The sequence below is a fragment of the Nycticebus coucang genome, chromosome 16 (assembly GCF_027406575.1).
Source record: "Nycticebus coucang isolate mNycCou1 chromosome 16, mNycCou1.pri, whole genome shotgun sequence".
NCBI classification, from domain to species: domain Eukaryota; kingdom Metazoa; phylum Chordata; class Mammalia; order Primates; family Lorisidae; genus Nycticebus; species Nycticebus coucang.
In genome coordinates, this window is record NC_069795.1 from 5,558,607 (window position 1) to 5,583,669 (window position 25,063).

General features: G+C 42.1%; 1 protein-coding gene and 1 pseudogene across 4 annotated transcripts in view; one reads left to right on the forward strand and one right to left on the reverse strand.

Annotated features, from left to right (window-relative positions):
• Window positions 1-25,063, forward strand: part of DSCAM (DS cell adhesion molecule) — a 738,786-nt gene that overhangs the window by 398,409 nt on the left and 315,314 nt on the right. The gene's annotated exons all lie outside the window — the stretch shown is intronic.
• LOC128568041 (40S ribosomal protein S24-like) lies at window positions 13,467-13,892 on the reverse strand (annotated as a pseudogene). Its single transcript, XR_008374974.1, has one exon. The product of XR_008374974.1 is annotated as a 40S ribosomal protein S24-like (transcript).

Here is a 25,063-nt window from a genome sequence, read left to right on the forward strand (position 1 = left end):
ATGAATAAAGAAGTAAACAGCTTCTAAAAGAACAGTGACAGCTATTGGTTGAGTACAATTCTGGGCAGGCAAGTAGGCTAATAGAAGTCTTGAAACCCTCAAGAGATTCAGTATGAGCAAGCTCAGGATTTCAATGGACCTTCTCTGTAAATATCCCATTTCTCAAACACAGTGAAATATAAAGACTTTTATAAAGTCAGCCAGCAGGTACACAGGAATAAACAGCAATCCTGACCGTCCAGTTTAAGTAGGTGGGTTCCATAAAGAGTTTCAAACCTGTTTAGGAGCTAGGCGTGCCTCAGTCTTAAAACAGAAACCCAAACTTCTGGTTGGCTGAATAAGGGCTTGTATGGGAGATCCAAGGACAGAAAACCACCTTCCCTTAGAAGAGCCCTAGCCTCGTGGGGGACGCAGAGCACAGACTCTGGAGACTTACTTGAGGTCCAGCTCCAACCGACTTTTGGCTGTGTGATTGCGATCAAGTTATTTACCATTTTACACATGGGTTGGGGAAATGGGAGTATTTGGACATTTTAGGGAAAGGAAATGAGCAGTGAGAATGAGCTCACTGCTCATTAGGGGAGGGGGAGCTGCAGGTGCGTCGGGAACCATTTGGGGTGAATTGTGAAAGGGCGCAGGCTGTAATTAGGATTTGCAACAGTGTCAAGCTTCAAATGACCTTGACCTTCAGAATAAACGTGTACTTTCCCCTGAGGCACTGAAGAACCCATTAAAGCTGGGTCACTTCTTAAAATGTCTGAATCAAAGCAACATGTCACCTAAGAGTAAGTGAATGCCCAGAGGGCGAAGATGCTGGGGTTGCAGCGCTGCTGACAGTTGAATGGGGACAGTAGCAGCAGGGTGACAGTGATGGTAATAGCAGTACTAGTGATGACAGTGGCAGCAGTAACCGCACCAGCACTAGTAATAGTAGTGGTAATAGTAGAGGGAGCAGTGGTATAAGTGGTAATGATGATGGTGAGTAGTAACTAACCCCAGTGGTAGTAGCCGTGCTAGCAGTGCTAACAGCGCTAGCGGTAGCAGCAGCAGCGGCCTCTTGGGGCCCGTCACTCACCAGCGTAGTCCTGGGCCGGAGCGTGGCCTTCCGCAGCGAGCCCTGGGCTGGAGCCGATGCACCTGCCGCGCGGTAGCTGCCATGCGCGCCGCTGCCCGCCTGAGGGCGCCCTCACGCCCGGCTGAAACTCCCCGGCCCACCAGCCCGCCTTTGCTCCCGGAAGCCCTCCTTGTTACAGTGGGTGTTAATGAACACTAGATCTGATCTAATTAAATGTCTCTAATTCCCAAGGTTAGACTTTTTCTGGAAGTTTGGCAGGATTGTGGAGAATCCCCTTCATCTCCTATCTGTATGGTCGATAGTCAGTGAAATTTTGTCGTCCTATTGCATCACATTTAAACATCTTTTTAGCACAGGTTTGTGAACGGTGTATATATTTTGGAATTTCGTTTAGAGTTTTTCTGGGGAGATGTGGAGGCAATGAAGTCTAGGTCAACAGACTCTGTCTATTAAGTTAAAATGTAAACTTGTGAATGTCCTTGGTGAAGGGAGCGGATGCTGTCCGCGCTGCTCCGTGGGTCGCCCCAGAGCGGGAGACCTCTGCGGGGCATGGCTCCATGTCCAAGGACACAACGGGGCAGCTTCCCTCCCTCTAATGGCTTAGAAGGGGCTTAGGAGAGAGAGCTGGTAATGGGGTTTGACATTCCAAATTGATGGTTGATGGGGTGTGAGGGCCGTGGCAGGGCGTAACTTGGGGGCTTTCCATAAGGCAAATGCACTATCAGGCCGCCCAATCGCGCTGTAAATGCCAGGGTCTCCCCACACTCTCCAAAAGGGCCCTACAGCAAAAACCAAAGAAAATAATTTTAAAATGAACTGCAAACACAAAGAATGTTTAAGAGATTTTGTCCATGGAGACTGATTGTTTTTATAAAATTGCTTTCATGTCCATGTTATGTTCATTAATACGAAGAGAAAATAAAACCAGTAGAAATGTCTCAACGTTTCAAAGAAAGCAAAGACAAATTCCTCCCAAAGGCTATTGTGGAGCCTAAGCACCAATCTCCAGATTGTATTCTTAAGCCAATTGGAACCAATTCCAATGTTCCCCAAAGAGTGAATTTACAAATTGTTCCCAAAGACAATGAAATTTTGGATCTAAAAAAATCCAGACGGAAAGTAAAAACAGACCTGACCTTTGAAGACAGAAATTTCTCGTCTTCAAATTTGACTTTCATTTTCTTTCATTAAAATAAAAATAAAATAAAAAAAGAATACCCCAGAATAGCCTCTTCTCAAGTTAAAAATACAGAGGCACAGCACATTATTTTTGGAACCAGCTAAGAAAAGAAAGGGAGGAGGGAATTCAAATATAATATATTATCGTTTCTTAGTGGAGCTTTCATAAAAGTCTTGCAAATGTTTGGCAAATTAACAGGAGTCACTATATCTGTATCAGTTATAAAAATGGGCATTGTTTGATTACTCAAATAACCATGTTAAAAAAAATCACCTAATTCCACTTTAGCTTTCTTTTAAAATTTCTTTAGAGTCCTCTTGGAAAATATTTCATATGCATTCAAGATCTTGGAATTCATCAGTTTTTAAACCCCTCCCCTTTCTAAGACTATCTTTCTATTCCAAACTTTGCCTTCCCCATCTTCCCAAATTACACACAAACGGAGCCTAGTCTGAACTTGTATGCCTTTAGGCCTACAGTGTTGGTGTCAGAAATCCTCTTCTCTCCTGTCCTCTTAGTGAAATTCAACTGTTTTTTCAAAAATTTATCCCAAGACAGAGTCCCTCCCATCCTCTCTCCTCGCAGAAGGCGACAAGGGCTTGGTCCTACCCAGTGTCATCACTCTTCTGTGAACATTTCTTTTGCATAGGGTTTGGTTACTCAAAGTGGCGATCCCATTTCTCTCTGGTTTGCAAGCCTGGGTTGAAGACTCCAGGAAGCAAACACCTACCTCCCAGACACCCTTGCTGCCGGGGCTTTGCGGGTGTCCAGACCCAGGCCGAAGCACAGAGAGCTGAGAGCTGACGCCCAGTGCAGTTCCTACCCCAATCCTTTTCCATCCAGGCTGTATAACAGCCATCTGGTCCCATGCAGAGGAAAGAGGGTGGCACTGGAGTCAGGCAAGCCTGGGGATGTGTGGCCTGAGTCCCCAGATTATACGACCTTGCCAAAGCTCAGATTTCTCATCCAGCTCGTGGGAAAATGAGGGGGTGGGGACCGGTGTTAAATAAAGTAACCTGCACAATGCCCGGACCACAGAAATCAATAAAGATCATTGCTCCTCCCTGCTTCTGCTCATGTTCATAAACATTCTGGGCAAAGGGGAGAGTGTGGATTCCCCCTGTGTTTAGACCCTGAACAGATTGTTATTGCATTAAACACTCAACAACTATGTTGTAGAATATATTCCTCAGCTATCTGAACGATTCATCAATTTGATGTCTTTCATAAAAAAAAAAAAAAAAAAACAGTATAAGTTTGACCCTAGAAACTTTAGGGAACTAGGTTAAGCAAATAATCAGAAATGCAAATAAAGATCTACATAGAAAGTGTCATTTTAAATATAATAGTGAAATATTAGGAGAACTCATGAGTAGAACAATTAATTCAATTATTATATATCCACCCAGTGGTTTGTTATACAGCATTAAAGAGATGTGTTGAAACATTCAAATGACAAGGAGGCCACTCATAATTTAGCATCATTCATACAATATCCACTGAGCTTACACATCCAATAAAATTATCAAGTAAAATGAACAGCATGCAAAACTATTTAAATAATAATGTAATCTCTCAATTATAAAAATAAATATGCAAATTCATGTAGAAAAGAGTATAGAAGGAAATGTGTAAAAATGTGAGTAATGGTCAGCTATAGAGGTCAGCTATTTACCTTTGGTAGTGAAATTATAGGGAATTAATATTTTATTCTTTATAGTTTCTTTTTCAGAGTTTTTTACCCTGTACCTACATTTGTAGTCAGGAAAAATGTAATTCAAATAGTCTTGTAAAATGAAAATATGGATTTCTTATACACTTTAATTTTTTTTAATGTATGCTTATAAACATATCAATTGTATAAAGTGACTGTCACAAAGTAACTTTGTATTTTCTCCTTCTATGTAATATAAGCTCCTGAGAGCTGGGAACATGTACTTTTATGTTTAAATCTTGATGAGGATTCATCCATTTATTCCCTTTTGCTAGAATTAGCGTGGACTGAGTTTCTGCCCCGCATCAGAGGCTGTGCACCTGGGTCTCCTGAGCTTCTTGAGTAAAGGGATGGGAACCATATTTGCTGGATGTGGCTTTCAGAAGTGGGCAAGATTGGGAAATCAGGATGCATTTAAGTTTTTGCACTCTTTAGATTCAAGAACACTTCATGGTCTCAGTCTGAAGTTGGTATTAGGGAGATGCACGTGTGGAGTGGTGTGCAGTGGTCTCACATCTGATATCAAGGAAGCAAAGCTTGAGTGGTGTCTAACGTCACAGTAATAATTCTTGACACATTTATCAGCTCATGGTCCTTTTTTGATGCTTGTCTTTTGGGTTGAGTTGTAAGTTGTATTATCTCTTTTGAGTGTTTACCCTTTAAAATAGTTTTCATTATTAAAAATGGACCATGTGCCCCACCTAAGGTCTGTGCTGTGTTGAGAACAGAAGCTTCTGGAAATGCTTAGTGGGTATGTGATTACTTTGTCCTTCCACCTGCACCATGTTTGTAAACATTCCTTCTTAGGTTACATGCACTCTGATACTGCTCTTTGGTTCTTAATGGGAAGCATGTCTTCGACTGTGTCTGGTAGGGTTTGGCAGGATAAAGGGAGGAAGCTTGGTGCTGGCCCAGAGACCACGCTTTCCTGCACGTAGTGACTTCTGTTTCTGCCAAGTCCTGGATACCCAACACTTTGCCTCCCCTGGAATTCCAGGGTTACAAGAACTTGTGTTCACCCTTGTTTGTGACCTAGAGTGACATTCATAATAAATTCATCTGATCGTTGTTTTCTATGGTTTACTGTTTTCTTAGAAAATAGTTGAAACTTCATGCTTTAAAGGAGTACCATTTTCTAATCCACTTTTATCCTATAACTATCTTAAAATATATTTCACTTTAGAAATAAGCCTCCAACCTTATCATCTAAGGATTCTTTTATTGGTGTTTAGTTTTTCAAATATTTATCAAATATTCCTCTTTAACCAGGATTATGATAATGAATAACTTTTAGAGTCTTGATAAGTATATAAAACACCAATTATAAGCATTAATTTATTACAGTATTAATAAGATTATATATTCAGGTAGTTAAGGGTTAAAATTCATGAATTCCTCTCATGCAGCCAATGTTTCAGGGTGAGATTTTAAAAGTGTGTTAAATGTTTGACAAGGATATTATAGAATAGCCATAGGGACAATGTGGGAATAAGGAAGTCCTTCTGAAGTGTGGTGAAGGCAGCTCCCTCATGAAGACTCAGCCTCAGACGCTGCTTAGTGCGTGTTGGTGCCACAGCCCAGACTCCGCTCTGCTTTGCACACCTGCTACCCCCCGGGGGAGGCGCGTTCTCTCTGGGAAGACTAGAGGGGTTAGTCCAACTTCCTTTCATCTGACACGACCCATAGTCTCAGTCTAGCCCCTGTACATGCGAATTGTATCAGCATACCACACTCCAAGTGACACTTCAGCGTTAGCAATTCTTCCAGTTTTTGCAACAAGAAAATTCTAATAAAAACAATGAAAAGTGCTATACCTGAGTATTTGTAGAAAGAAAATATTTTTGGACTTTTGGTTTGTTTGTTTGTTTTTTATTTGTTTGTTTGTTTGAATAGAACATATATTTCCTACACATCAAGAGGAAGTGGGTCATCATAAAGGTCCTCATATTAGTCTGCAGACTGAGCAGGCCGGGCCAGGCAGGGGTGCGGGGAACTTGGTCTTGTGTCTCAGAAGTGGCAGAGTAGAAGAAAGTCAGCATGTAAGTCCAACTTGTGTCGTTCAAGGGTCAACTGCATATCTGAGTATGTGTTAAATTTTTAAAAAATGTATCTATCTTGAATTAACATAAGGGTACATATGATTAGGCTGCATAGTTTGTGTTTGCAAGGCATTCTTAACCACAAAGAGGGCATGAGTAAATTACATAGAATTTAGTCCCCCTCAAGATTCTGTATTTTGTATTTATGCATTCATAGATTTTTAAATATAGAATTGGCTTCTTGTTCAAAGTCTATAGGAATGACTACAACATACATTGTTGCTCATTCTAATATCCACGAGGTTGGCCCCTGGTGAGACAGTAGCTCACAGCTCACAGCTGTATTTATGATCATTGGTGCAGGTGGAGCTCCAGAAACTGTGTTCAGAAGCATGAGGATTTCATGAAATCTGTATCATCCAATATATATACTTTGAAATATTTTCCATAATAAAGCTATTCTCTTTATAAAGTCTCCCTGTACACTTCACATTTGCAAAAAAAAAAAAAATTGTTAAGTACAGTTTTCTCACCCTTATTTTAAGCTACCTGAAATAAGCAAGGGAATGGGGTGCTTGGAGATGCTAGGATAGGCTTGTGTCCCCCCAAAAGGTATAGTGAAGCCCTAGCAAGTGAGTAGCTCAGGATGTGACCTCATTTGGAAATCGGGCCATCGCGGATGTGTTATAATTAAAGTCAGAGTCATACTGGAATGGGGGGACCCTTCATCCAATGTGGCCGATGTCTTTCTATGAAGAGGGAAATTTAAACAGAGACAGACGCAGGGAGAACACAGCCACGTCGAGTCAGAGACACAGAGGCACACGGCCACAGGAAGACAAAGAGCAGAGGGGGCGTGGCCATGTGAAGACAAAGAGCAGAGGGGGCGTGGCCACATGGAGACAGAGCAGAGGGGCGTGGTCACGTGGAGACAGCAGAGGGGTGTGGTCACGTGGAGACAAAGAGCAGAGGGGGCGAGGCCACATGGAGACAGAGCGGAGGGGCGTGGTCACATGGAGACAGAGCAGAGGGGCGTGGTCACGTGAAGACAGAGCAGAGGGGTGTGGTCACGTGGAGGCAGAGCAGGGGGGCGTGGCCACATGGAGACAGAGCAGAGGGGCGTGGTCACGTGGAGACAAAGAGCAGAGGGGGCGAGGCCACATGGAGACAGAGCGGAGGGGGCGTGGTCACGTGGAGACAGAGCCCAGCTTCTCTCCCAGAATTTTCAAGGGAGAGAATTTTCACTTCCTCTTGTGCCTGTCAGTTTGGAAGGGGAGACTGTCATCTCTGAGTTGGCTACTGCAGATCCAGGGGACAGTACTGCTGTCTAACAACTGACTGATAGACTCCAAGATTTTCACTCCTGTGTAGTAATTTAGCTTTTGACTGAATGTTAAGATTAGGGCCACCCACCTGCTGAACAGGTCTGAAGGCCGCCACACCAGGAGAAGGCGAAGGGACTTGATTAAGCAAAATGGAGCCCCTGCAACCTCAGCTCTCACCAGTGCCTGCAGCTCCCTTTCCAGGAGATTCTGAAAGGGACGGGGTGGTCACGTGAACAGCAGGTGGCCAGGGAGATTTATTTTCAATGACGTGTGATGTGATGATGTCTAGGGAAGGACCGCCCAGACTTCCAGCTCTGGCACAGGCTTTGTCCTCCTCTTGAGACACGTTCATTCCCATTGCTTCTCATTCTTTCATGTACACACCTGCTCTGTCCATTTTACATCCTCAACACGTTTCTCGAGTCTTCTTGTACATGATACATGAGCATTAGGATAACATGTATGGTGGCCATTCCATAGGAAATGGTACAGTCAACAAAGTCGGCCAATGTTCATGAAGAAAATACGTGGAGAGTACTTATCCATTCAGTGATGGCAAAAGGCTGTCTTCTTTTTAGAACAAGAATCAAGGGTGTACTTTATCACTCCTCTCTGAGGGAGATCAATCCACTTCCTATGTTGCAATTTGTGGTTTAGATGGTAATATTCTCAGTCAACTTGATTCCTATGGTTAAAATGATTTGGGGGACGTAGCAAAGAAATTTTTAAATATACCTGGACAGTATTAATGGTAAAAAGAAATATCTGTCATGGTAAGTTGGCATACATTTTATGTAATCCATTGTATTTTTTAAATACAGTGGGTATCATTTGAGTGTACCAAAAATAAGTGGTGCCCACTAGTCTTTGACTAATCTTATGACTTTTTTATCATATTAGATTTTCGTGGTTGGTCCTCACTTTTGCTATGTGTCTCCATAAAATATTGGTTATTTAAAAGGATGTTCTCTAATTAAAATTTAATATCAAGAAATGGGAGAAGGTTCGTTTCAATGCTACACATTTATAATGACTTTATTATGTCTCTGTTCCAATGGTAAGTGAAGCTTTCTCAGCACGACAGGAGAATAATTTATCACAGGATATCAAAAAGAGTAAAATGTGCATTGACGAGAAAACCCTTTTGTACTCTCACAGGAAGAGAGCAAATTATCTTAAAACGCTGAGTATTTCTATTCATCTTTTATGCAGAAATATCCTACTTTTATTAAATGCATGTTGAAGTACATAGAAGGAAATAGTAAATTTAACGCATTATATTGTGCCGATTTCTAAATAGAACAGGGTGGTGATACTGTGCACCGTATTTACTGTGAGAATTGCTAATACAAACCAATACAAAATGAGCATGTTTTACATGGAGTTTGTAAACTATTACCATGTGGGAAAATATGGACATAAAATATAGGGAATGACAAAAAGAGCAAGATTGTTTTACCCCAGACAAGTGAATCCACCCCCCACCCCCAGAGCAGTGAATCCACCCCCCACCCCCAGAGCAGTGAATCCACCCCCCACTCCCAGAGCAGTGAATCCACCTCCGACTCCCAGAGCAGTGAATCCATCCCCCACCCCCAGAGGAATGAATCCATCCCTCCACCCCCAGAGCAGTGAATCCATACAACCCCCAGAGCAGTGAATCTATCCCCCGACCCCCAGAGCAGTGAATCCATACCACCCTCAGAGCAGTGAATCCATCCCCCTACCCCCAGAACAGTGAATCTATCCCCACATCCCCAGAGCAATGAATCCATCCCCCCTCTCCCAGAGCAGTGAATCCATCCCCCCACCCTCAGAACAGTGAATTCATCCCCCCATCCCCAGAGCAGTGAATCCATTCCCCCACCCTCAGAGCAGTGAATCCATCCCCCCACCCTCAGAGCAGTGAATCCATCCCCCCATCCCCAGAGCAGTGAATCCATTCCCCCACCCTCAGAGCAGTGAATCCAGCCCCCCACCCCCAGAACAGTGAATCCAAACCCCTACTCCCAGAGCAGGGAATCTACTCCCTCACCCCCAGAGCAGTGAATCCAAACCCCCACTCCCAGAGCAGTGAATCTATCCCCTCACCCCCAGAGCAGTGAATCTATCCCCTCACCCCCAGAGCAGTGAATCCATCCCCCCATCCCCAGAGCAGTGAATCCATCCCCCTACCCCCAGAACAGTGAATCCATCCCCCCATCCCCAGAGCAGTGAATCCATCCCCCCATCCCCAGAGCAGTGAATCCATCCCCCCATCCCCAGAGCAGTGAATCCATCCCCCCACCCCCAGAGCAGTGAATCCATCCCCCCATCCCCAGAGCAGTGAATCCATCCCCCCATCCCCAGAGCAGTGAATCCATCCCCCCATCCCCAGAGCAGTGAATCCATCCCCCCATCCCCAGAGCAGTGAATGCATACTACCCCCCTACCCCCAGTACTTCCCATGCATTCGAAAGCCTTGCAATAGATTCTAGTAGGATTGGGTTCTCTTATTGAGATGGAAAGCTGACAGTGCTTCAGTATGTTCAGCCCACGGAGCCTGGTTAATCAGTGGAGGAGTAATGTCTCAAAGCAGCTTTAATTCTCATGGTTTTGCTATACAGACTATACAAAGTAATGACCCTGAGAGACTCATGTAAAGTGTAAAACACAGCTCTGGTTCTCAAAATGCATACAGAGGCATGCCAGGTTAAGAAGTGGGTGAAATGGAATTTGTGGATCAGTAACATGAAAGTACCAAAGAGATCGTTTTCCTTTAGGTACAAAGGTAATGCCGCTGACCTTCCTTGTGTGGAGTAACAGGGCTTCACAATACCTCACCTCCTGAGACCTCCCCCCGTCCGAACGGCCATTGTTGTCTAGTGTTTTATGTCCATCTGGTTGTTTATATCTGTTGCATCCATTATTATTATTATCATTCCTCTGTATAGTCAGTTTTTGTTTAGGGTTACTCATGTGTACTAATTTCTTAGTTCACCATTTCTTTTTTTCATTTTATTCTTGGGACTACAATTTCCCTCTGGAACCACCTTAGATAGTTCAGGGGGAAATCTGTTAATGTCAGACTCTTCCAGGTCTTACCAGTTCTGAGAACTTTTCAGATTTTTCCTCTAAATGTTACTTCTCTATCATTTTTTCCTATTTTCTTTTTCTAACGCTGTAATTAGTCAAGTAGATCTCCATCTCTCCTTCATGTCTCTTAACTTCTCTTTTATGTTATTTTTTTTTCTTTCTAGGAAGTATTCTGAGTAATTTCTTTAGATTTATTTTCTTGTTTACTAATTTTTCTTAACTGTATCTAATCTGTTGTATCAAGGGCTTTATTCTTTATCTGCACATTTTATTTTATTCCTTATCTGATTTATCTATCTATTGGTCTTTTATGGTGCAATCTGTTCTTTTCTCTTATTTTTATTCAATTTTATAGTTTTGTAAACAGTTTAAATACTTATTGTTGACCAATATCTAGATATTTCATTATCTGAATGAAGTTTCTATTCCTTCTTCTTACTCTTTTTTTTTTTTGTGATAAATTGTCCCCTAATATGTTCTGTGAGCTTGAATTGATGGCTAAGATTAGAACAGAAGAGTCCAGTTTTATCTGCAGATATCCCTCCGGGCTCATTCCTCCAGGGAAGACAGGTCTTTGGTTCTTACAGAGGCTCTTGGAAATTGAGTCACTGTGTGTTAATTTCTAGAGTGAGGTTTCTTGGCCCCTTCAGGTGGTATAAACTCAAAACCCAAATCTAAGAAAGACCAAGGCTGTGGTTAGACAATATCCGTACATAAAGCCCAGCCTAGAAAGACAAGGATATTTGCTAAGGTATTTTTTTTTTCAGGTCTAATCTTTCAGCAAAGTTTTAGCCTTCTAAAGTGTTCTCCTCTACTTGATTAGGACTAAAAGCTGTCTTCCTCATTTCTGTTAAAACTTGTTTTCTAGGGAGAGCATACGTCCCAGGGCACCCATTGCATCAATAAGATCTCTGTTCTTGTAAGATCTCTGCTCTTCGTTGTTTGAGTCCTTCTTCATTTATAGAGCCCTAAGGATTTTTCTTACTTGAGAACTCTGCTGTTCATTTAAATGGATGTTTTATTTAATATATTTATATAGCATTTCTAGATTTCATAACAATTAGTTTTTTACATAGTCAGAAATGGAAGCTGCTACAGCTTACTTTAGATTCATTGGCTATATTAAACTATTTGGAAAAAATGAGGAAAATGTTTTATATATACACAGTTTTTATATTATTGTAAACCATGACATTACATTTCATGACAAAATGACTAAAATTTAATCCTAGGAGTAATTTTATCTCAATATTCTTAAAAAAAATCATTAGATAGCTTTAGGGCAAAAATGAAATTTAAAAATACTAATGCATACATGTGGAGTTCAAGGGAAGAAATCACTGCTCCCTTTGACACGGTAATGTCAAAGTAATTTGACACGGTACCACTAAAAATACAGAATTTTGCTGATGATCAGTTTCTATCAAAGTCTAGGAGTAAACATAGGGATGAATGGATGAATAAAACAAAAATCATATGCCATTAACGAGGGGACACTAAGGCAGTGCAAGCTCATAGGAATTCAGTGTTTCATTCCTGGGAGCTTTGTCCTGCTTGCCCATGCTAAGTGCAGTGGAGCCCCTGGACCAAGTCTCAGGGCCTCAGTGTGACCTGCGGGCTGTGCCTTGTCCTGGAGCGGTGGCTGGCATGAGTGGCAGGTCCTCACCACCAGGGACCGTCCTCTGCAGGAAAGGGTGTTCAGTCACCTGCTCAGGAAGGCTCAGAAACAGCCTTGTTTTTCTTCTACAATTAACCTTCAGCTGGAGTCTCTGAAACTGAAAAATCTGTGAAGAGATTTACTGTTCTGAGTCTTTTCCTTTTAACTTTGCAGAATCCGTCAAAAGTTACTTTGGAATGGAAAATAAATACTTAAGTCAAGTGTTTATTCTTTTTCAAATGCTTTATTTGAGCTGGGCCAAGGCAAAATGAAATAAAAATGGAGCATTCAGGCTATTAAATTTGCAGAATGTGTAATTAACAGAGCACGATGTTGCCCGAGTGCAGTTGTGTATGTTAATGTTAACCCGGGCACAGGGAGATATCCACCTGCAGCTTAGTGCTGACACTTAAAACCTCGCACAGAAAATGCCTGTGCTTTAAAGCAACAAGGCCGATACCATCAAAGATGCTTCATGTCCCAAGCTGGGGATCTGTTTAGTTTTTTCTTTCATACTCAGCATCATTCCATTACTTGGAATTATTCAACTACTTCTTTCTGACAGAAGTTTATCAGTTGAAAAATGTCTATCATGTTTTGAAGAAAAGAGAAGCATTGCACAGAGTTGTGAAAGGGGATCCATCTTCACTGGTCATCTGAGAACCACCCACCAGCCAGACCAGCAACTGGTGGGGTGGTCTGCCATTCAACCACCCCCAGCCACTGAAAAGTCATTCAGCATTTCAGAGGATCCAGTAAAACTTAAAACACAACACTGTCAGACCAATAAACACATTTCTAGATAGGTGCATTAGTAAAATGGTCAGAGGTATCCCCAGGAAATCTTGTAAAAGGATGTGGAAATTTGGCATCAGTCCTAATGCCCATCTGTAGTGGAAAGAGCAGATTCAGGGAGTCATTCTCTTGACCAACATTTAATGAGCAACTACTTTGTATCCATTTCACACTGTCGTAGGGGCTGGGGAGATAGCCATGAAAAACTTGATGGAGTTCCCATTGCAGGGAGGATGTGTTACATTAACAGAACACAATGCCATATTGTCATTAAAATGAATGAACTGGGTTTCTCTAGATCAACATAGAGAAATCATAAGAAAACATAGTGGGTAGAAAAAGTGAGTTTTTTCCATGATAAATAGAAAGCTATATAAATTGAAAAAAGAAAGTGCGGAACAGTGTTATATATAGGTCATGGTCATTTATATGTGTGTGTAGTGGAATAAAAAATGGAAACTTGGAATATGCACTCACTTACTGATCATAGTGGCTTTTAAGAGAAAAAGATAGGAGAGGGAGAAAAAAGAAAAAAACTTTTTAAAATATAATTGTATTTCTTTTTTATTTTTCACATGAAAAGTCTTTATTAATCCCCTTGTGAAAACATCTATACAATGGCTGCAGATAACATCACTGTAGAGTCTTTAGTCCTTCGCCTTTTTGCCAGCACCGACATTAGCCTTTGCAGTCCCCCTGACTTTCTTCATTCTGTTCCTGCGTTCCTTTCACTGCTTTCTTGATGTCTTTTTCTCTATGTTTGGGTTCATTTTTCTTTGCATAATCCAAAGAATTGTAAATCATGCCAAAGCCCCTTGTCTTCCCACCACCAAAGTGAGTTCTGAATCCAAATACGAAGATGACATCAGGTGTGGTCTTGTACATTTTGGCTAGTTTTTCTCTAATTTCTGTCTTTGGTACTGTTGCCTTCCCAGGGTGAAGGACATCAATGACCATTTGTTTCCTCTGAAGTAGTCGGTTAGTCATGAACTTCCTGGTCCGGGTAGTTACTGTGTCATTCATGATGGCGGTCGATCTATAATTGTATTTCTTTCATTAGAAATATCTAAGGCAAATAACACTCAATGTTAACAATGATCAATCCTGAGAGACAGGTACTTGGGTGATTATTTATGAGTGGGTGGATGGTTGGTACTTTTTCAATTAAATAAATACATGGCAGATGGCAAGAAGGGAGGGGGCAAGATGGAAGAATGGAGATCATTATGAGGCCAGAACTTCCCTGAAGGACTGGCCCATCATTAACCTGAAAAGTCCCTTGTGGCAAAGCTGAGCACATCCCTCTCTCCCAGTCCCTCTTTCTTCCCCAGTCTCATGCTGCCTGGCTGGCTTCCCCATCAGTGGGCCATCATCTTTGTTTTCCAGTTGTTTTATCTGTTTGTTTTGGTTATTTTAGAGACTGGGTCTCACTCCGTCACCTGGGTTGGAGTGGAGTGCCACAATTGTAGCTCACTAGAGACTCAACCGCCAGGGTAGCTGGGACCATAGGCACACACCACCATACCGAGCATTTTTGTTTGTTTGTTTTTTAATTTTTGTAGAGATAGGCTCTTGATATGTTTCCCAGGCTGGTCCTGAGTTCTTGACCTCAAGCGATCTTCCCACCTTGGCTTCCCAGAGTCCTGGGATGATAGTCCTGAGCCACCACAGCTGACCCCGTGACAATATCATTAGCATGTGCCCTCTCTGCTCTCAACATTCCTGGTTAACCACCCCCACATGACTTCTGCTTCCTTTGGGTTTACCTTTTGCCTCGCAGTCTGAAAATGAGCACCTTCTAGCACTGTCCTGACAATCCCGGGCCTCCCAGAACCACATGTCACATTCACCACGTGAGCTGTGCAGCACGCGGAGGTCCTCCCAGGAGTGTCTCCGACCCAGCCATCCCCACGCGGATGACAGGCCAGTTCGTTCCCTTGTCCTCCCGAGTAGTTTCTTCTTTCCTTGCTAACATGGAAACGGTATGTGACTAATCTCTTCCAGGAAGCATCATGAGTAAAATACGAGTCCAATTCTGCTCATTCATGATATCTGCAGTCACTGAGTTCTATCCGCCCTACCACTTTGTCTTGTAAATAACTCTGCTTACGTAAGGCAGTGTGTAATTATAAAGAAAATTTGCATTGATATCTTTAAATGGAAAACCAGTATAACTAGCCATGGACAGCAGAACGTCTTTAAGTTGGCCATCCAAGGGACTGTCACTGGTCAACGTATGGAGGTGGTTAGCTTAAGGATCGCGACCTACTGTGCTGGACGTATGTGTGGTGCAAGTCTGGTCTGTGAAGTAAGGTCATCTTAAGGAGGTGGCCGAGGAAGGGAGGTGGTCATCTACGGACTTTCTACCATATCCGTGTTTATCTATGCAAATCCAGGGAAAGCTAAATAGCATTATTCAGTTCTAACCAGATATAATTTCCTTCCAAAGACTCTAAGCCAGTACTTTACTTTTCCTTTGACAAAATTTTAAAAAACAGAGAGATTAACAAGCATTACAAAGGTAGCAGGGATATCTTACTTCCACGACGACTTGCTGAGAGTTTCAGTAGCCCCACATAGGCGGGGGGCTGGGGGGTGAATGGCACCTCCCAAGGATTTCCCTTTGAAAGAATCACAAGGATTGAACAGACTTACAGAGGGAAAAAATTCTCTGTGGGTTTGAATGTCATTTCTCTGTAGCATCTTATCAGCCACGTAACAGTGGTTCCCACTCACTCTAATTCAGATGAATTAGATAGACTGTTTCGAGCTTTCTTTACGCAGCACCTTTCTTTACGCAGTGCGTCCACCTGGCATGTTTAACTCTGCTTTGCAATGGTTAGACTTTTGCCTTATGGTATTATTTTCTTTCCCTGTACTAGGAATTAGCCTTTCAGGTTACCTCTTCCCCCCTCCAATTACTAGGTCTGCATGTGGGGTACAGATGCTACAGGATTTTACTGGTGCTCCTCCCTTACAGACGGTACTGATAGACAGTGGCTCTCAGGTGAACTAGAGCTGGGAAATTCAGGCAGGGAATGTCTCACTGTCAGACCAGCAGGCTCTGTCACTTGGAAACCAATCTCAAAGCTTCTCCTGAGGTGGCGGGGGTCGGGGGCACGGGTGACACTGGGAGCCATATCTGACCTGGTTTACGCCCTTGAGTATTTTTGTAAGGATATACATTCGTATATATGTTTGTGTGGACGGCTTGTAAGGGCATTATGATTTTTTTAGGTATCGGCATGTGCCACCAGGAAGCAACCATAATCCAGGATGTTTAAATGATGTTACATTTTTTAAAACATCAGTTGCTTTTACTGCTGTTCCCATTATAAATGCAGCCAAGTCTGGGGACTTACCGACTTGCTAATCTGCATATTTAAGGAGGGAACTTTAAGAATCTCACATATGGGTGGTGCCTGTGGCTCAGTGAGTAGGGTGCTGGCTCCATATACTGAGGGTGGTGAGTTCAAACCCAACCCCGGCCAAAGTGCAACAATAAAAAAAATAATAATTAAAAAGAAAAAAGAAAAAAACTTAAAAAAAAAAAAAAAAAGAATCCCACATATACCAACTGCTATGCTGAGGGGCAACTAGACTTGTGACGCCAAATCCCAGTCAGAAAAAAAGGACAACTTGATGTCTAGGATGTAGAGTGAGGCTCTTCAAACACTTTTTACTCTGACTTAAAGTAAGAAATACATAGCCAAAAAAAATGCCTTTTTATTTTGGGACTCAGTAATGCACACACGTATGTGCTTAACTGTGTGACGCACGCACATATGGTGGGTCATAAAACTGCAGAATGCTTATCACTACAGTGTGATGCACATTGATACCATTTTTGCTTTTCTATTTTATTATTTAGAAATAAAGTTACAATCCATGAAGTTGATTTCACAACCCATCAGTAGGTGAACCACACTGTGAAAAACTGTTCCCCAAAATATCCAGGGGCCCAGCATAGCGTCTGTTTTCATTATTGTGGTTCCTGTTATTCTAAACTCCTTCCCTTATGCCTGCAACAGGCAGACAGATTTGCAGCTCATTTTCACTGTGTTTCACCAGTACGTCCAGGGTCTTCGATTCCGTGTGTTCTTAACGTAGTTAGACCGGGTACTCACAGATACTGGGGATCGAAATGCTCTGTTCTCAGCTCCCTGCACATTTATTTTCCTGTTTGAAAACGTGGCCTTTTCATCGAGGTGATATTCCGCCGCCACCACTGGAGCTGACGGTCAGCGTGAAATCCACATTCTCTTTTAGCCTCAAAGTGCAGAAATCTCACTGGACGGGAGATGATGTCGACAGAGTTTTCTAAATATCAGTCGACCTGACAATAAGCACCTCTGGTGACACTCCTTTTCTTACTTTCTCCATATCTCTATAAGATGCTATTTCTTTCTTTCTTTCTTTTTTATTAAGCTTTGAATTCCCCAAAGTCCAAAACAGGTCACATGTGGACAGCCAGTGCTGCCCCCCAGGCTGCTTCTCCACCACTCAGGGCCCTCCCCAAGACATCAGAGCCACTGTGTCCTCGTCCCAGCATCCAGGCCCATTCTACGTGCTGTGAATCCTGTTTCGGTCCTTGGGCATGTCACCTCGAGACGTGTGCACACTGTGTCATGGATAATGCCTCGTCGTCTTGCCCTCTGAGCCACACCTGAAATGCAGCCTCCCCAGACACCCCCACGCTCGCCCCTCCCCCTCCCCGTATGGAGGTTCAACCTGCATTTCTCCAGCTAAGTGCACTATCGTGGCCTTTGGTTCCCTTTCTTTGTCAATGCACTCCTTTTATCTCTGTCCGCAGCTGAAATATTTCCTTCCAGATATCAGTAGTCAAACCTAGCTTGTTTATTATATACATAAATAAATAGAATTTCTAAGTTTTATCAGCTTCTTTGGTTCTTCAAAAAAAAAATCTTAAAATTTCTTTTAAAAATCAAATTCTATTCTTTCTAAGGATTTATTCTTGTAAATAACTGGAATCCTAACTAGAGCAAAGACTAATGATAGACTTGAATATCTGCACCCCCAAAGATCTGATCATTAACAAACTAAATGGGGTAATTAGGTATACCGTCAGACTGCAGCATGGCTTCAAGTCTCAGCGTGTAATTGCGCCTCATTTAACTGCGGGAGAATTTCACTGAGAGAATTTTATTTACATAAGAGAAATGTCTTAGTGAAATTGCTCTGAGAAAATTTAAACATATAGATGCCCCATCCCTACTGAATTCTGAGGCACAGACAGATTTTCTAGCTTACTCCTCATCCCCTGTCTACCAAGGTGACGTTGTCGTTGTTCCTGGCCACCTGATTTCTCGTAGGCAGTTTAAGATCCACACTGGGGCTTGAGTGTTCCTTGGATTTCTTGATGACATGTTCATAAACATAATAGGTACCAACAAAGATTAGGTAGAGAGACACAGTGACGCTCCCCCCCCCCTTAATTCAATGCCTTAATTTTACTGATCTTGTTTTCAGGAAAAACTCAAATATCTCCAATATCCAAACAACCATTTCATTTAGCAATGTGCAAACAGCCAGTAAGTGGGGCAAACAAGAAGATGGCCTTGTCCTTGGAGGGGCCGCTGTTACTTAAGTATTAACAGCATATAAACCAACTTGGCAGAATGCAATTGTGTGTGAAATCCTGAGTTACCCACATATTTCAGGAAGATGGGGAGGTCTCATACCTGACAGATTCGACCACCATGTCAGTTATTTAGAGGGTAGGGATTACCAAAACCAGGGAAAATGTTGACAGTTTCCCTTTCTGCTTTTAGGTAGGTCCAGGTAGCAAGCAGCCTGGAAGGCAAGCGAAATAGAGAGGCCCCTTTGGCACATCCACTCCCAAGACGAGTGTTTCCCTAGATCTCTCTCTTCCCACACTGTGCAGCATAAGTGGGTTTGGTTTATTCCTGTTGTGTCTAGAGACACACTACCCACCCCTTTTTCAAAATAAACTTTAACTACACAAGTAGTGCACTAGTATGGTATTTTTAAAAAGATATATGGTGGTATGAAATGAAACATGTAATTCCTTCTCTCCTTGCCCTGATCAACTCATGAACTCAGAGGCAACCACAGCTAAGGTGCTGGTGCGCACCTGCTGAAACAGTCCCCATTCATGTGCAGACACAGATGTGTTCACATATATTCCATTGCCTTTGTTACACAACAGTAGAAACTGCTCTATAACCATTTTGGATTATGTTCTGGGGATCTTTCCTGGAGTATGTACAGATATGCCTTGCTGTCTTTTAAATGACTGCTGAGTATGGATATACCCTAAGTGATGTACTTACTTATCCTTCGATTCAGATTTATTTATAATTTTTCATTTTTCAAGCAATGAATCAGTGCATTTTGGGGCCAAATATCCATGTGTGTACCTGCGTATTTCCCTAGGATAGAGTCTTCAAAGTGGCAAGCTGATTCTCACCCTTGAAATACACTAGCTACTCGTCACCCCCAAACTAAAGGGCTTTTCTAATTTACACACATGAGAGTTTATTTCCCCATATCCTTTTGTTATTATCAAATATTTGATTTTCTTCTAGTCTCCTGGATGAAAATAACATTTTAATTTTTATTGATTTGGTCAAGTTCTGAATAAAGTGGGTTCAGCAATTAATTAACATGTAGTTCATTAACTATGAAAAATTGAAAATACTATTGCAGTATCTGGTCATCTAACCCTAGAATTTGCTATGCCTCTTCATTGATTCAGGTCTCCTATTACATCCTTTAGTAAAGATTTGGAATTCTTTAAGTTCATTTTATAGACATTTAGCTCTTTGTAGCTAGATAGTTGATATTTTTATAGATCTGGTAAGGGGGCTATTTTCATGAAGATTGCAGCTATTCCTGGGTGCCTTTCTCTGCCAGGCACTTATTTAATATCACAATGTTCCCAAGCCGGTGATATTGCCCCATTGTACAGATGAGAAAACTGAGGCTTCTTGTCCTCAAGCATGTGCCAACAGCAGCACCCAGAGCAGAGGCTGTTTCCGCTGTCCTCACTGCCCCCCTCCCCTCCCCTGCCGGCTTTCTTCCCACCACGGTGTGTTGAGTGTATTGGGTCCTTTATCTCTCCTCTCTCTCCTCTGCTGGGTCTGTCATTGGCCCTCTTCCTGGGGGGCTCCTGAACTTCAGTTTTCATAAAGGGCTCCTTTCTACTTGTATAGCTGGACCCCAAAAGCTCCGTCTGCAGCCTGGCTGTAGCTGCTGACCGTAAGCGACTTGGCCTGCCTATCAGGTGAGCCGTTTGCACTGGTGCCAGACAGAACCCTTGGCATGCTCTTCCCCTTCCTCAGCCCAGTTCTGCTGAGCCCTTAGTTTAAGTGTTCCTGTGCTCACCTTGCTGCCCCAGCCTTCTGCCTCGACTTGCCCAGGCCTCGTTGCCTCTCACTGGGACCACAACGCAGAGCCGGGAGCATGCCAGGTGAGGGCATGAGCCGGCGTGCCAGGTATGATCCTGGCTCAGCCACTTGTAGTTGTATGAGCAGGGGCGAGTCACTTAACCTCTCTGTTTCTTGATTTTTCTCGTTTGAAAAAGGGAAGTAACAGTATCTCCCTCATGGGGTCCTTGTCACTACTAAATGGGTCAGAACATAAATAATGCTGAGAGCAGTGGTGGCCCCTACTAAGCTCCCAGGACCTGCTGGCTCTGGTTAGGATTAGTCTTAACACCTGGCAGTCTCTGTTCAAATTCCCTGTTTGTATAAGGACACTGGTCACATTAGATTAGGGGCCCACACTACCCCAATATGACCGTGTCCTACCTTGTCATGTCTGCAGTGATGCTACTTCCATAGAAGGTCTCACCCTGCGGTCCTGGGGATTAGGAATTCAGCATACAGGTCTGGGGGGTGAGGGAAATTCAGACCTCAGCTGCGATGTCTTCTCTGTCAGGGGCTCTTCTTTTATATGCAGCTTTCAACATACACAGATTTTCTTTAAACAGTAACTTACCTGGCCCTTCACCTGCTCAAGAAATACCTGTAGCTCCCTCATGCCCGCCTCTGGTCACGCACCCGCCCCTCATATCACAGACTAGAATGTGCCTCAGAATCAACTGTGAGTTAAATTCCTTTCTAACCCACATCTTAATTAAGAGACATCTATACCTTTAATGTCATCAGTGACCTGCATTTTGTCCTATTTCCACTTCCATTTTAGTTAAATCAAAGAGGCTCATATTTCTCATGCTGTATACTTAGAACTTAGATTTCAGTTTTATGTTCCTCTGATTTTTCGGGAACTGTTATAAAAACTGCTTTGGAGGAAGCTCAGTTTTACTCCACAGTATGGCTGTCAGTTGGAGGTGGCAGGCACAGCTGATAAAAGTTTCATTGTGCTGTGTGACCAGTTGGCATCTTATTAGCAGAACCATCTGTTCTTTTAATTGCTATTAACTCGGTTCAGATAGATTGCAGGAGCAAAAGCAAAACAAACACACAAAAACCCTGAGATATATTTCTGACTAAGTGAAACATCAAATATGCTTTGAAAATCTTCCTAAAAATAGTGCTGCCTCAATCGAAGATCTAACAGCCTGGCCACACACACAGACACAGAAAAATGCCAGAGAGCATAATGAGAGAATCATTAACATCAAAATCTTAAAATATTCTCATTTTCATATAAGAACATATTATAGTCATTTCTGTAAGGGGAAAATCTTTTTTGCATATTCTACATGAGGAAATATAATGTTCAAATGTATAAAGAGGTATTTTAGTTTTCTTTTTACCCAGAACTAGGAAGGGATGTTTTGAATACAAGCAATGATAAATGGTTCCATCAACTGATGCATTTCGCAAATGTTTTTGGATAGCGTAGCCAAGTACTGTTCCATGTAATGGAGATGGAAAGTTGAACAAGACAAAACAAGTTCTTGCTGTTGTAGTTGGGAGAGAGAAATGTTAAATCCATCTCATAGATGAGCTCGAGATAACATGGAGATGTAATCAAACCTGGTCTCTGATAATGAGTGACCGTGAATGCTGCTAATGTGGACTGTGCTGCTGGAAAATGGACTTAAGAGCTAAGGCCAGGGTGATGAGAAGGAGCCAGCCTCCCTGGCTCAGGGGTTCCCGGTAGAGCAGTCATAAGAAGGGCAGCTGGAAGGCCACCGTGGCAGAGGGAGAGGCTTTTGGAGACGTGTTCACAGCCCAAACCATCACAGGTGATTGTAAGTGATTTGATCTGATGGGACTCCGGGAGGCCTCCAAGGACCCATGGTGTATCTTGTTAGTTTCCCCTTCCTGCTCACCTCTGGCTGAAGGGAAAACCCCACCTTTTCTAAGGTTGGTCAATTTCATGTAAGTTTCCAAGGCGGCCCCCTGCTGCTAAAAGGTAGGCTGACTGTAACTTTATTTTATTTTTTTTTTAAAGCACCAAAGTTTACCCATGGTTTATTTTTAAAAAAATAATTAGAATAATGATATTTACATAAACAGTTTTCTTTTCAGCATATTTTCTAAGGTGGAAAATTAAACGTTTACCATTATAGGTCAAGACCCTAGAGTTGCACAGAATTCTGGATATATCGTGGGGGTGTATCACACATGAATACATTTGTCACATGCATATAATTCTGGATATATCGTGGGGGTGTATCACACATGAATACATTTGTCACATGTATATCTGATGGTGAGAGGTTGAGAATTTCTGGTATAGGTGATTTGTGTCAACCCAAACCAGCCTGCAAGGACCCTCTCCAATATGCAGAGAAGATTCAAAGAAGAAGCGCTGAGAAATTATAGTAGTAACATTAGTTTATAAAATGTCTAAAAATGGACACCTATATTAATCATGTGAAATATATGTAAATACATGCGCAACCATATTTTCAAGGACATGATTGCATATAGTTGCATAACTTCTCGATGAAAAATACATGTTAATCCAATATTAAATTTAACTTCTGCTTCATGAACTTAAAAGGAACTTTCTGGAAGACCTTGATCAAAGACAGTGGTGCAGATCAAAATTTACCCAGAGTGTTGATGTGAATATGAAGTGAGACAGATGGTAAATGCTCTTGAAAAACAGAGTTCTCAATAAAAAAATAAAAAGAAATAAAAAAAAAAAAAAGAAGTGAGTGTAAACCCTAAACAGGAAGTTTTTGAGAACTCTGACTGTAACTTTAAAAGACCTCCCTGCTAAAAGTAAACATTGAGTTCTGCGAAACAATCTTCTGCGACTGTATATACCCCTGAGCAGAAAGCCCGGAGACAGACAGGGAGGGGGAACGAGAGAGCCTGCTCCCTGACCTGGGTTCTGTCTGCCAAGAGCTTTGATTTTTGTATTCTTTGTTTCTGTGAATAAATCCTGTCTTACCACTAATCCCGGGTCCATGGATTCAGTCTGCGAATCCTGAAACTCTGGTATCAATACTTTCTCTCCTACAGGAAGTTACCTGTTATAAGTAATGTAATAAACGTGAGCCCTACTGTATATATGTCAGGGGGCTCTTCCTGTCTGGCAGAGGTAGGCAGTGTTACATCAGTAGATTAACCAGACTAGCAGAATAAATAATACTACGTTAACTTTTAGTTTTTATTTATTTTTCATTAATATTATTTTTAAGTGACAAATTGTAATTGTTTATGTGTATAGGGCACAATGTATAGATTTGATGGATATATATGAAAAATGTGAAATGATTACATCAAGCTAATTAGAATTTCCATCACTTCAATTAATCCTTTTACATGATAAGATATTTGCAATTTACTCTCAGAGTTATTTGGAAATGTACAATAACTCATCATTGGCTGTGGTGATGCTGCCAGGCAGTAAAGTGTGTGACCGTATGTTAGATGACAGCCCTGCATTAATGTCCACTTCAACATTAGAAAAAAGAAAATATTATTCACCATCTATCTGTCCTAGATGAATAAACCAAAGTTTAGAAAATTGAATGACTACACTGAGCCCACACTGCTGAAAAGTGATGATGATGGTTTTGTAGTTCAGATCCGCTGGCTCCCAAAGCCCGAGTTTTGCCTTTTACACTGAGGAATCTCTCAAAGTGGGCGCGCTTGCTCCACCTGGGAGCAGGAAAAGATTGTTTCATTTACTTCTTTATAAGAATAGTGAAAAAGCTGAGTACATTGAGCAAGCAAATTAATAATTAAGACTTTAATACATAAAGCTAATTATTTACAAAGGGATAAATACACGTTTAGGGATAAATAACAGCTTTCCTCCGTGGGTATTGGTAGCCCCTTCCGTCCAGGTGACGTGAGGATAATGTTGCTTCCCTGACCATGCTCCAGATTCTTCCCTGCCATCCTTTTTTCTCACTTTGATTGTACATCTCAAACCCTGGGACTCCAATCTGTTTGTATCACAAGCTCCCTGAAGACCTGGCTGTCTCACTACCTTTCGTATTTCTGGACCCCAGGACACCGCTGGCCCAATGAACAGATGAACCACTCAGCTCTATTTCCTGCCCACCCGTAGCAGGTGCACCTCCCATCATCACCTCTGATATGCCCCTTTCTGGAGGTCGTGTGTTTCTGCTTTCTGCAGCTCAGATCTTAAGTGCAGGCTTCAGTGTGTGTGTGTAGTTTTTGGCCAGTGCCGGGTTTGAACCCACCACCTCCAGTATATGGTTAAGGGCAGGCTTTTTGCTTCAACTAATTAGTTCAACCAATAGGACTTTAGAACTGTTGCTGTTTTAATCTCTACCTTCGATGCAATCATTCAGTAAACCCAAAAATGTGTTATTCCTGTAGCAAGCAGTGGATTTAATTTAGTGTCACTAAGATGTAAGCTCATGTTAGCTGACACTGAGAGCCGCACCAGCAGTTTCTCATAATCTATTTACTCTTGGTTTACACAAAGTCCTAACTGCTTTAGTAGGGCTGTGTTCTAACTTGCAGCATACTGAAAGCATCATCCTGTAAGTGCATTGGCAACAAAAGGACACTTTTAAAACAAAAATATTGATAATAAAAAGAAGTAACAGCCAATAGCCAAGTAGTAAAGGGGGAAGCAGACAGACTATTAAAGTCAGGTCAGGGCTGTAGACACCTGGCAGTCCAGGAACATTCCGTGCATCCTGAGAAGTCAAGACAGGTTCTGTGCATCTGTCTAATACCTGAGCAGCATAGCTCAGTAACTCATGTCCACAGCAATGACCCTAAATTCAAAAGTCATTCATTGTTGTTCCATTA